Raw genomic sequence first — 12,133 nt, 5'->3', positions numbered from 1 at the left:
TCCTCCTCTACTAGTATATCTCCTCCTCCTCTACTAGTATATCTCCTCCTCTACTAGTATATATCCTCCTCTACTAGTATATCTCCTCCTCTACTAGTATATCTCCTCCTCCTCTACTAGTATATCTCCTCCTCTACTAGTATATCTCCTCCTCCTCTACTAGTATATCTCCACCCTCCTCTACTAGTATATCTCCTCCTCCTCTACTAGTATATCTCCTCCTCCTCTACTAGTATATCTCCACCCTCCTCTACTAGTATATCTCCACCCTCCTCTACTAGTATATCTCCTCCTCATCTACTAGTATATCTCCACCCTCCTCTACTAGTATATCTCCTCCTCCTCTACTAGTATATATCCACCCTCCTCTACTAGTATATCTCCTCCTCCTCTACTAGTATATCTCCTCCTCCTCTACTAGAATATCTCCTCTTACTCTACTAGTATATCTCCACCCTCCTCTACTAGTATATCTCCACCCTCCTCTACTAGTATATCTCCTCCTCCTCTACTAGTATATATCCACCCTCCTCTAATAGTATATATCCACCCTCCTCTACTAGTATATCTCCTCCTCCTCTACTAGTATATCTCCTCCTCCTCTACTAGTATATCTCCTCCTCCTCTACTAGTATATCTCCTCCTCCTCTACTAGTATATCTCCTCCTCCTCTACTAGTATATCTCCTCCTCCTCTACTAGTATATCTCCACCCTCCTCTACTAGTATATCTCCACCCTCCTCTACTAGTATATCTCCTCCTCCTCTACTAGTATATCTCCTCCTCCTCTACTAGTATATCTCCACCCTCCTCTACTAGTATATATCCACCCTCCTCTACTAGTATATCTCCTCCTCCTCTACTAGTATATCCACCCTCCTCTACTAGTATATCTCCTCCTCCTCTACTAGTATATCTCCTCCTCCTCTACTAGTATATCTCCTCCTCCTCTACTAGTATATCTCCTCCTCCTCTACTAGTATATCTCCTCCTCCTCTACTAGTATATCTCCTCCTCCTGTACTAGTATATCTCCTCCTCCTCTACTAGTATATCTCCTCCTCCTCTACTAGTATATCTCCTCCTCCTCTACTAGTATATCTCCTCCTCCTCTACTAGTATATCTCCTCCTCCTCTACTAGTATATCTCCACCCTCCTCTACTAGTATATCTCCACCCTCCTCTACTAGTATATCTCCTCCTCTACTAGTATATCTCTTCCTCCTCTACTAGTATATCTCCACCCTCCTCTACTAGTATATATCCACCCTCCTCTACTAGTATATCTCCTCCTCCTCTACTAGTATATCTCCTCCTCCTCTACTAGTATATCCACCCTCCTCTACTAGTATATCTCCTCCTCCTCTACTAGTATATCTCCTCCTCCTCTACTAGTATATCTCCTCCTCCTCTACTAGTATATCTCCTCCTCCTCTACTAGTATATATCCACCCTCCTCTACTAGTATATCTCCTCCTCCTCTACTAGTATATCTCCACCCTCCTCTACTAGTATATCTCCTCCTCCTCTACTAGTATATCTCCACCCTCCTCTACTAGTATATCTCCTCCTCCTCTACTAGTATATCTCCTCCTCCTCTACTAGTATATCGCCACCCTCCTCTACTAGTATATCTCCTCCACCTCTACTAGTATATCTCCACCCTCCTCTACTAGTATATCTCCTCCTCCTCTACTAGTATATCTCCTCCTCCTCTACTAGTATATCTCCTCCTCCTCCTCTACTAGTATATCTCCTCCTCCTCCTCTACTAGTATATCTCCACCCTCCTCTACTAGTATATCTCCACCCTCCTCTACTAGTATATATCCACCCTCCTCTACTAGTATATCTCCTCCTCCTCTACTAGTATATCCACCCTCCTCTACTAGTATATCTCCTCCTCCTCTACTAGTATATCTCCTCCTCCTCTACTAGTATATCTCCTCCTCCTCTACTAGTATATATCCACCCTCCTCTACTAGTATATCTCCTCCTCCTCTACTAGTATATCTCCTCCTCCTCTACTAGTATATCTCCTCCTCCTCTACTAGTATATCTCCACCCTCCTCTACTAGTATATCTCCTCCTCCTCTACTAGTATATCCACCCTCCTCTACTAGTATATCTCCTCCTCCTCTACTAGTATATCTCCTCCTCCTCTACTAGTATATATCCACCCTCCTCTACTAGTATATATCCACCCTCCTCTACTAGTATATCTCCTCCTCCTCTACTAGTATATCTCCTCCTCCTCTACTAGTATATCTCCACCCTCCTCTACTAGTATATCTCCACCCTCCTCTACTAGTATATCTCCACCCTTCTCTACTAGTATATCTCCTCCTCCTCTACTAGTATATCTCCTCTTTCTCTACTAGTATATCTCCTCCTCCTCTACTAGTATATCTCCACCCTCCTCTACTAGTATATCTCCACCCTCCTCTACTAGTATATCTCCACCCTCCCCATTCCTCTCTCCACCCTCCTCTACTAGTATATCTCCTCCTCCTCTACTAGTATATCTCCACCCTCCTCTACTAGTATATCTCCACCCTCCTCTACTAGTATATCTCCACCCTCCTCTACTAGTATATCTCCTCCTCCTCTACTAGTATATCTCCTCCTCCTCTACTAGTATATCTCCACCCTCCTCTACTAGTATATCTCCTCCTCTACTAGTATATCTCCTCCTGCTCTACTAGTATATCTCCACCCTCCTCTACTAGTATATCTCCTCCTCCTCTACTAGTATATCTCCACCCTCCTCTACTAGTATATCTCCACCCTCCTCTACTAGTATATCTCCACCCTCCTCTACTAGTATATCTCCACCCTCCTCTACTAGTATATCTCCACCCTCCCCATTCCTCTCTCCACCCTCCTCTACTAGTATATCTCCACCCTCCTCTACTAGTATATCTCCACCCTCCTCTACTAGTATATCTCCACCCTCCTCTACTAGTATATCTCCTCCTCCTCTACTAGTATATCTCCTCCTCCTCTACTAGTATATCTCCACCCTCCTCTACTAGTATATCTCCTCCTCTACTAGTATATCTCCTCCTGCTCTACTAGTATATCTCCACCCTCCTCTACTAGTATATCTCCTCCTCCTCTACTAGTATATCTCCACCCTCCTCTACTAGTATATCTCCACCCTCCTCTACTAGTATATCTCCACCCTCCTCTACTAGTATATCTCCACCCTCCTCTACTAGTATATCTCCTCCTCCTCTACTAGTATATCTCCTCCTCCTCCTCTACTAGTATATCTCCTCCTCCTCCTCTACTAGTATATCTCCACCCTCCTCTACTAGTATATCTCCACCCTCCTCTACTAGTATATCTCCACCCTCCTCTACTAGTATATATCCACCCTCCTCTACTAGTATATCTCCTCCTCCTCTACTAGTATATCCACCCTCCTCTACTAGTATATCTCCTCCTCCTCTACTAGTATATCTCCTCCTCCTCTACTAGTATATCTCCTCCTCCTCTACTAGTATATATCCACCCTCCTCTACTAGTATATCTCCTCCTCCTCTACTAGTATATCTCCTCCTCCTCTACTAGTATATCTCCTCCTCCTCTACTAGTATATCTCCACCCTCCTCTACTAGTATATCTCCTCCTCCTCTACTAGTATATCCACCCTCCTCTACTAGTATATCTCCTCCTCCTCTACTAGTATATCTCCTCCTCCTCTACTAGTATATCTCCTCCTCCTCTACTAGTATATATCCACCCTCCTCTACTAGTATATCTCCTCCTCCTCTACTAGTATATCTCCTCCTCCTCTACTAGTATATCTCCTCCTCCTCTACTAGTATATCTCCACCCTCCTCTACTAGTATATCTCCACCCTCCTCTACTAGTATATCTCCACCCTTCTCTATTAGTATATCTCCTCCTCCTCTACTAGTATATCTCCTCTTTCTCTACTAGTATATCTCCTCCTCCTCTACTAGTATATCTCCACCCTCCTCTACTAGTATATCTCCACCCTCCTCTACTAGTATATCTCCACCCTCCCCATTCCTCTCTCCACCCTCCTCTACTAGTATATCTCCTCCTCCTCTACTAGTATATCTCCACCCTCCTCTACTAGTATATCTCCACCCTCCTCTACTAGTATATCTCCACCCTCCTCTACTAGTATATCTCCTCCTCCTCTACTAGTATATCTCCTCCTCCTCTACTAGTATATCTCCACCCTCCTCTACTAGTATATCTCCTCCTCTACTAGTATATCTCCTCCTGCTCTACTAGTATATCTCCACCCTCCTCTACTAGTATATCTCCTCCTCCTCTACTAGTATATCTCCACCCTCCTCTACTAGTATATCTCCACCCTCCTCTACTAGTATATCTCCACCCTCCTCTACTAGTATATCTCCACCCTCCTCTACTAGTATATCTCCACCCTCCCCATTCCTCTCTCCACCCTCCTCTACTAGTATATCTCCACCCTCCTCTACTAGTATATCTCCACCCTCCTCTACTAGTATATCTCCACCCTCCTCTACTAGTATATCTCCTCCTCCTCTACTAGTATATCTCCTCCTCCTCTACTAGTATATCTCCACCCTCCTCTACTAGTATATCTCCTCCTCTACTAGTATATCTCCTCCTGCTCTACTAGTATATCTCCACCCTCCTCTACTAGTATATCTCCTCCTCCTCTACTAGTATATCTCCACCCTCCTCTACTAGTATATCTCCACCCTCCTCTACTAGTATATCTCCACCCTCCTCTACTAGTATATCTCCACCCTCCTCTACTAGTATATCTCCACCCTCCTCTACTAGTATATCTCCACCCTCCTCTACTAGTATATCTCCACCCTCCTCTACTAGTATATCTCCACCCTCCTCTACTAGTATATCTCCTCCTCCTCTACTAGTATATCTCCTCCTCCTCTACTAGTATATCTCCACCCTCCTCTACTAGTATATATCCACCCTCCTCTACTAGTATATCTCCTCCTCCTCTACTAGTATATCTCCTCCTCTACTAGTATATCTCCTCCTCCTCTACTAGTATATATCCACCCTCCTCTACTAGTATATCTCCTCCTCCTCTACGAGTATATATCCACCCTCCTCTACTAGTATATCTCCTCCTCCTCTACTAGTATATCTCCACCCTCCTCTACTAGTATATCTCCTCCTCCTCTACTAGTATATCTCCACCCTCCTCTACTAGTATATCTCCTCCTCCTCTACTAGTATATCTCCACCCTCCCTATTCCTCTCTCCACCCTCCTCTACTAGTATATCTCCTCCTCCTCCTCTACTAATATATCTCCTCCTCCTCTACTAGTATATATCCACCCTCCTCTACTAGTATATCTCCTCCTCCTCTACGAGTATATATCCACCCTCCTCTACTAGTATATCTCCTCCTCCTCTACTAGTATATCTCCACCCTCCTCTAATAGTATATCTCCTCCTCCTCTACTAGTATATCTCTACCCTCCTATACTAGTATATCTCCTCCTCCTCTACTAGTATATCTCCACCCTCCTCTACTAGTATATCTCCTCCTCTACTAGTATATCTCCACCCTCCTCTACTAGTATATCTCCTCCTCCTCTACTAGTATATCTCCACCCTCCTCTACTAGTATATATCCTCCTCCTCTACTAGTATATCTCCTCCTCCTCTACTAGTATATATCCTCCTCCTCTACTAGTATATCTCCACCCTCCCCGTTCCTCTCTCCACCCTCCTCTACTAGTATATCTCCTCCTCCTCTACTAGTATATCTCCTCCTCCTCTACTAGTATATCTCCACCCTCCTCTACTAGTATATATCCACCCTCCTCTACTAGTATATCTCCTCCTCCTCTACTAGTATATCTCCTCCTCCTCTACTAGTATATCTCCTCCTCCTCTACTAGTATATCTCCTCCTCCTCTACTAGTATATATCCACCCTCCTCTACTAGTATATATCCACCCTCCTCTACTAGTATATCTCCACCCTCCTCTACTAGTATATCTCCTCCTCCTCTACTAGTATATCCACCCTCCTCTACTAGTATATCTCCTCCTCCTCTACTAGTATATCCACCCTCCTCTACTAGTATATATCCACCCTCCTCTACTAGTATATATCCACCCTCCTCTACTAGTATATCTCCTCCTCCTCTACTAGTATATATCCACCCTCCTCTACTAGTATATCTCCTCCTCCTCTACTAGTATATCTCCTCCTCCTCTACTAGTATATCTCCTCCTCCTCTACTAGTATATCTCCTCCTCCTCTACTAGTATATCTCCACCCTCCTCTACTAGTATATCTCCACCCTCCTCTACTAGTATATCTCCTCCTCCTCTACTAGTATATCTCCAACCTCCTCTACTAGTATATCTCCACCCTCCTCTACTAGTATATCTCCACCCTCCTCTACTAGTATATATCCACCCTCCCCATTCCTCTCTCCACCCTCCTCTACTATTATATCTCCTCCTCCTCTACTAGTATATCTCCACCCTTCTCTATTAGTATATATCCTCCTCCTCTACTAGTATATCTCCTCTTTCTCTACTAGTATATCTCCTCCTCCTCTACTAGTATATCTCCACCCTCCTCTACTAGTATATCTCCACCCTCCCCATTCCTCTCTCCACCCTCCTCTACTAGTATATCTCCACCCTCCTCTACTAGTATATCTCCTCCTCCTCTACTAGTATATCTCCTCCTCCTCTACTAGTATATCTCCACCCTCCTCTACTAGTATATCTCCTCCTCCTCTACTAGTATATCTCCACCCTCCTCTACTAGTATATCTCCACCCTCCTCTACTAGTATATCTCCACCCTCCTCTACTAGTATATCTCCACCCTCCTCTACTAGTATATCTCCACCCTCCTCTACTAGTATATCTCCACCCTCCTCTACTAGTATATCTCCACCCTCCTCTACTAGTATATCTCCTCCTCCTCTACTAGTATATCTCCTCCTCCTCTACTAGTATATCTCCTCCTCTATTAGTATATCTCCTCCTCCTCCTCTACTAGTATATCTCCACCCTCCTCTACTAGTATATCTCCTCCTCCTCTACTAGTATATCTCCTCCTCCTCTACTAGTATATCTCCACCCTCCTCTACTAGTATATCTCCACCCTCCTCTACTAGTATATCTCCTCCTCCTCTACTAGTATATTTCCACCCACCTCTACTAGTACAGTGGGGAGAACAAGTATTTGATACACTGCCGTTTTTGCAGGTTTTCCTATTTACAAAGCATGTAGAGGTCTGTAATTGTTATCATAGGTACACTTCAACTGTGATAGATGGAATCTAAAACAAAAATCCAGAAAATCACATTGTATGATTTTTAAGTAATTAATTTGCATTTTATTGCATGACATAAGTATTTGATACATCAGAAAAGCAGAACTTAATATTTGGTACAGAAACCTTTGTTTGCAATTACAGAGATCATACATTTCCTGTAGGTCTTGACCAGGTTTGCACACACTGCAGCAGGGATTTTGGCCCACTCCTCCATACAGACCTTCTCCAGATCCTTCAGGTTTCGGGGCTGTCGCTGGGCAATACGGACTTTCAGCTCCCTCCAAAGATTTTCTATTGGTTTCAGGTCTGGAGACTGGCTAGGACACTCCAGGACCTTGAGATGCTTCTTACGGAGCCACTCCTTAGTTGCCCTGGCTGTGTGTTTCGGGTCGTTGTCATGCTGGAAGACCCAGGCACGACCCATCTTCAATGCTCTTACTGAGGGAAGGAGGTTATTGGCCAAGATCTCGCGATACATGGCCCCATCCATCCTCCCCTCAATACGGGGCAGTCGTCCTGTCCCCTTTGCAGAAAAGCATCCCCAAAGAATGATGTTTCTACCTCCATGCTTCACGGTTGGGATGGTGTTCTTGGGGTTGTACTCATCCTTCTTCTTCCTCCGAACACGGCGAGTGGAGTTTAGACCAAAAAGCTCTATTTTTGTCTCATCAGACCACATGACCTTCTCCCATTCCTCCTCTGGATCATCCAGATGGTCATTGGCAAACTTCAGACGGGCCTGGACATGCGCTGGCTTGAGCAGGGGGACCTTGCGTGCGCTGCAGGATTTTAATCCATGACGGCGTAGTGTGTTACTAATGGTTTTCTTTGAGACTGTGGTCCCAGCTCTCTTCAGGTCATTGACCAGGTCCTGCCGTGTAGTTCTGGGCTGATCCCTCACCTTCCTCATGATCATTGATGCCCCACGAGGTGAGATCTTGCATGGAGCCCCAGACCGAGGGTGATTGACCGTCATCTTTAACTTCTTCCATTTTCTAATAATTGCGCCAACAGTTGTTGCCTTCTCACCAAGCTGCTTGCCATTTGTCCTGTAGCCCATCCCAGCCTTGTGCAGGTCTACAATTGTATCCCTGACGTCCTTACACAGCTCTCTGGTCTTGGCCATTGTGGAGAGGTTGGAGTCTGTTTGATTGAGTGTGTGGACAGGTGTCTTTTATACAGGTAACAAGTTCAAACAGGTGCAGTTAACACAGGTAATGAGTGGAGAATAGGAGGGCTTCTTAAAGAAAAACTAACAGGTCTGTGAGAGCCGGAATTCTTACTGGTTGGTAGGTGATCAAATACTTATGTCACGCAATAAAATGCAAATTAATGACTTAAAAATCATACAATGTGATTTTCTGGATTTTTGTTTTAGAATCCGTCTCTCACAGTTGAAGTGTACCTATGATAAAAATTACAGACCTCTACATGCTTTGTAAGTAGGAAAACCTGCAAAATCGGCATTGTATCAAATACTTGTTCTCACCACTGTATTTCAATCCTTCAGCCATTCCTGGACCTGTGACCAAAAACAAGCTACAAATGGGCAGTACCAAAACAAATGATCTCATGATTCTATCTCTTCGCAGCAAAATCTGCAGAGCTGGTTAGATTGTATCCCCCATATAAATAACATTCTATTGGTAGCAAGAATTTTATATAATAATTTAAATTGAAAGATTCTAATTTTTGAATCCGGTGTTGTTTTGCGTATCAGTTCATAAACAATTTGCCATGAAATCGGTACGTCAAAAATCTCTTCCCAACTATTTTGCAATCTATATGGGACGGCTGTCAATCCTTTGGTCCTTAAATGAAACTGGTGTACTTTTTTATTTATCACAATTTTCTTTAACCAATTATGGTCTTTAATGCAGGGCCGACAGACAAGTTCCTTACTTTTTCCCCCTTCCACTTTCCTCTTCCATTTTTGCGGTAATGCTGCAATTATTTGGTTGTAATTTTGGGTAGAGCTGACATTTCCATATGTTTTTGTTAGCCGCATGTGCGACATAACTCCACCAGTCCTACCTATAATATCATTTTTTTAAATCAAAAAATGTTTTTTTTATCAATTAGTATATTTGAGTTTAACCACAGTATTTGTTGCATTATTTGTTCTGTCGTTTCTGGAGGATTAAATTGAAATTGCAACCAACTTTCTATGGGTTGTTTTAGAAATAGTGATATTTGGGAGATTATTTCCTTTTCAAATAACTGAAAGTGAGAGGTTGTAATTTGAATAAAGGGAAAAAGGCCATTCTTGAACATGGGGTGAGACAATCTTACTAATTTGCTAGAGAACCGGTTCGGATTTAAGTATAATTTTTGTATGACTGAAGCTTTTAGTGTTATGTCTAATGCTTTAATATTTAATAATTTCTGTCCTCCAAATTCATATTCATTATATAAATAGGCCCGTTTAAATTTGTCTGGCTTGCCGTTCCAAATAAAATGGAATATTGTTTTCTCATGTAATTTAAACAAATGTTTGCTATGCGTAGGCAAGACCATAAGCAAATAGGTACACTGGGATACAGGGTGGTTTTTCCACAAATAGACAGGTATTTACCTTTCCATGGTAGCAAGATCTTATCTATTTTTGCTAACTTTCTATTAAACATTTTTGGAGTGAGATCATTTATTTCTTTTGGGATATGTATTCCGAGTATATACACATCACCATCAGACCATTTTATTGGTAAACTACACGGAAATGTAAAAGTTGTATTTTTAGTGATCCAATACGTAATCTAGTACATTTATCATAATTTGGTTGTAATCCAGAGAGGTTAGAACATGTATCTAGATCCTCTATGAGGCTGTGGAGGGATTCAAGTTGTGGATTTAAAAGAAAACATGAATCATCGGCGTACAATGAATAATTTAGGAAAATAATGCCGGCTTGTATTTTGTAAATAAAAATGAGTACAAAAAAGAATCACCTTGAGTAAATATTGATATGTGAAAGGTGTACAATGAGCTCAGTATGAATTCAATACATCAACAGTACAATAGACTCAGATATCGGCCATATATCCCACCTATAGTTTACTAGGGTGCACCCAACTCTATTTTAATCTGAGGGTATCTCAGCTTTCAATGTTCAATACAAGTACAATACACATGAATCCACAGAAAAACACAGCCCAATTCACAAATACTGACTTATAAACCACTATGAGATGGAATTAAATGTGAGTGAGTGTGCATATCAATAAACACTGTACGGTGTTTAAATGTGGTATGTGCTTATGACAGTCCCACTGCAAGGTATGGTGCTATGATGTCTTGCAACAAAGAATCCTACCACACCCTGTTGTATGGCAGTGCAAATTCAGTGTCCTCCAAGGAAAAGGAAAAATACATCTTTGCATGCAAATCTTCTTACGGATGTCCTGGGTTCGGGCGGCTCGCCATCCTTGGTGGAACTGAATCCATACAAAAAAAAAAAGACCTGTTTTTACAAACAGGATCACACAATATATATACCATGAATACCTTTCATATAAACATTAATATAGCTCTCAGCTTTAATCTCTTACAGGAATAAGAAAATAAAACTTAGTCAAAATGCTTTACACTTTAACTACAGCACCAGGCTCACATGAACTAAACAATACACTAGCCTGGCCAATGCAAAGTACTAGTGCTTACACCTGTACATCATTTCTTGTAAAGTAATCTAAAACATAACTGTGTACCAAAATGGATTTTTGATAATAGCTGATCACATTTTATAAAAAATATGAAAACTAAAATAGTTTGCCATGCATGATTAGCATGATCACTAACGTTTGCTATTTCAATTGATCGATAGCTTAGCTAGCCTAAATGTTAACGGCTTGTGCGGATGCTTGGTTCAGTGTGAACACGCACAAAATGCTAGCAATAGCTTAGCTAGCCTAATCGTTCTCCTTATGAAAGCTCACCAAATCCTGGCGTCAATCTTTCCCTCAAACCCTTCACAGCTCTTTCGGATAGATAAGTGAGTGTTAATATCCAGTTTTCTCTTTTTAGTTCAGTTTTATACAACTCCTCACGACGATTTGAAACTTCGTTTTTCTTCCATAGAATGGCGGTAGCTCTTCACTTTGCATTCTAGCTCCTGCAGAACGAGTGGCACAGTGGTCTAAGGCACTGCATCGCAGTGCTAGCTGTGCCACTAGAGATCCTGGTTCGAATCCAGGCTCTGCAGTAGCCGGCCGCAACCGGGAGACCAATGGGGCGCGGCGCACAATTGGCCCAGCGTCGTCCAGGGTAGGGGAGGGAATGGCCGGCAGGGAGGTAGCTCAGTTGGTAGAGCATGGCGTTTGCAACGCCAGGGTTGTGGGTTCGATTCCCACGGGGGGCCAGTATGAAAATAAAAAAAGAATAATGTATGCGCTAAGTCGCTCTGGATAAGAGCGTCTGCTAAATGACGTAAAATGTAAAAATGTCTAAGGCTGTGCCACTAGAGATCCTGATTTGAATCCAGGCTCTGTCGTAGCCGGCCGTGACCAGGAGACCCATGGGGTGGCGCACAATTGGCACAGCGCCGTCCAGGGGAGGGGAGGGAATGGCCGGCAGGGATGTAGCTCAGTTGGTAGAGCATGGCGTTTGCAATGCCAGGGTTGTGGGTTCGATTCCCACGGGGGGCCAGTATGAAAACATTATAATAATGTATGCACTCACTAACTGTAAATTTGCTCTGGATAAGAGCGTCTGCTAAATGACTAAAACGTAAAAATGTAAAATGAGAGGGACTAAGAATATTGAGTTTTGATTGGCACAAAATAAACTGCTCGTCATGCAGCTTCTGACAACTCATTTGTAATAGCTGTC

General features: G+C 42.8%; 1 protein-coding gene across 1 annotated transcript in view; it reads left to right on the top strand.

The window, feature by feature from the left end:
- Positions 1-12,133, top strand: part of LOC311108511 (serine/threonine-protein kinase MRCK beta-like) — a 125,076-nt gene that overhangs the window by 68,523 nt on the left and 44,420 nt on the right.

This window comes from Coregonus lavaretus (assembly GCF_964263955.1).
Source record: "Coregonus lavaretus genome assembly, chromosome: 33".
In the NCBI taxonomy this organism is placed as follows: Eukaryota; Metazoa; Chordata; class Actinopteri; order Salmoniformes; family Salmonidae; genus Coregonus; species Coregonus lavaretus.
This window is presented reverse-complemented; position numbering and strand designations above follow the sequence as displayed.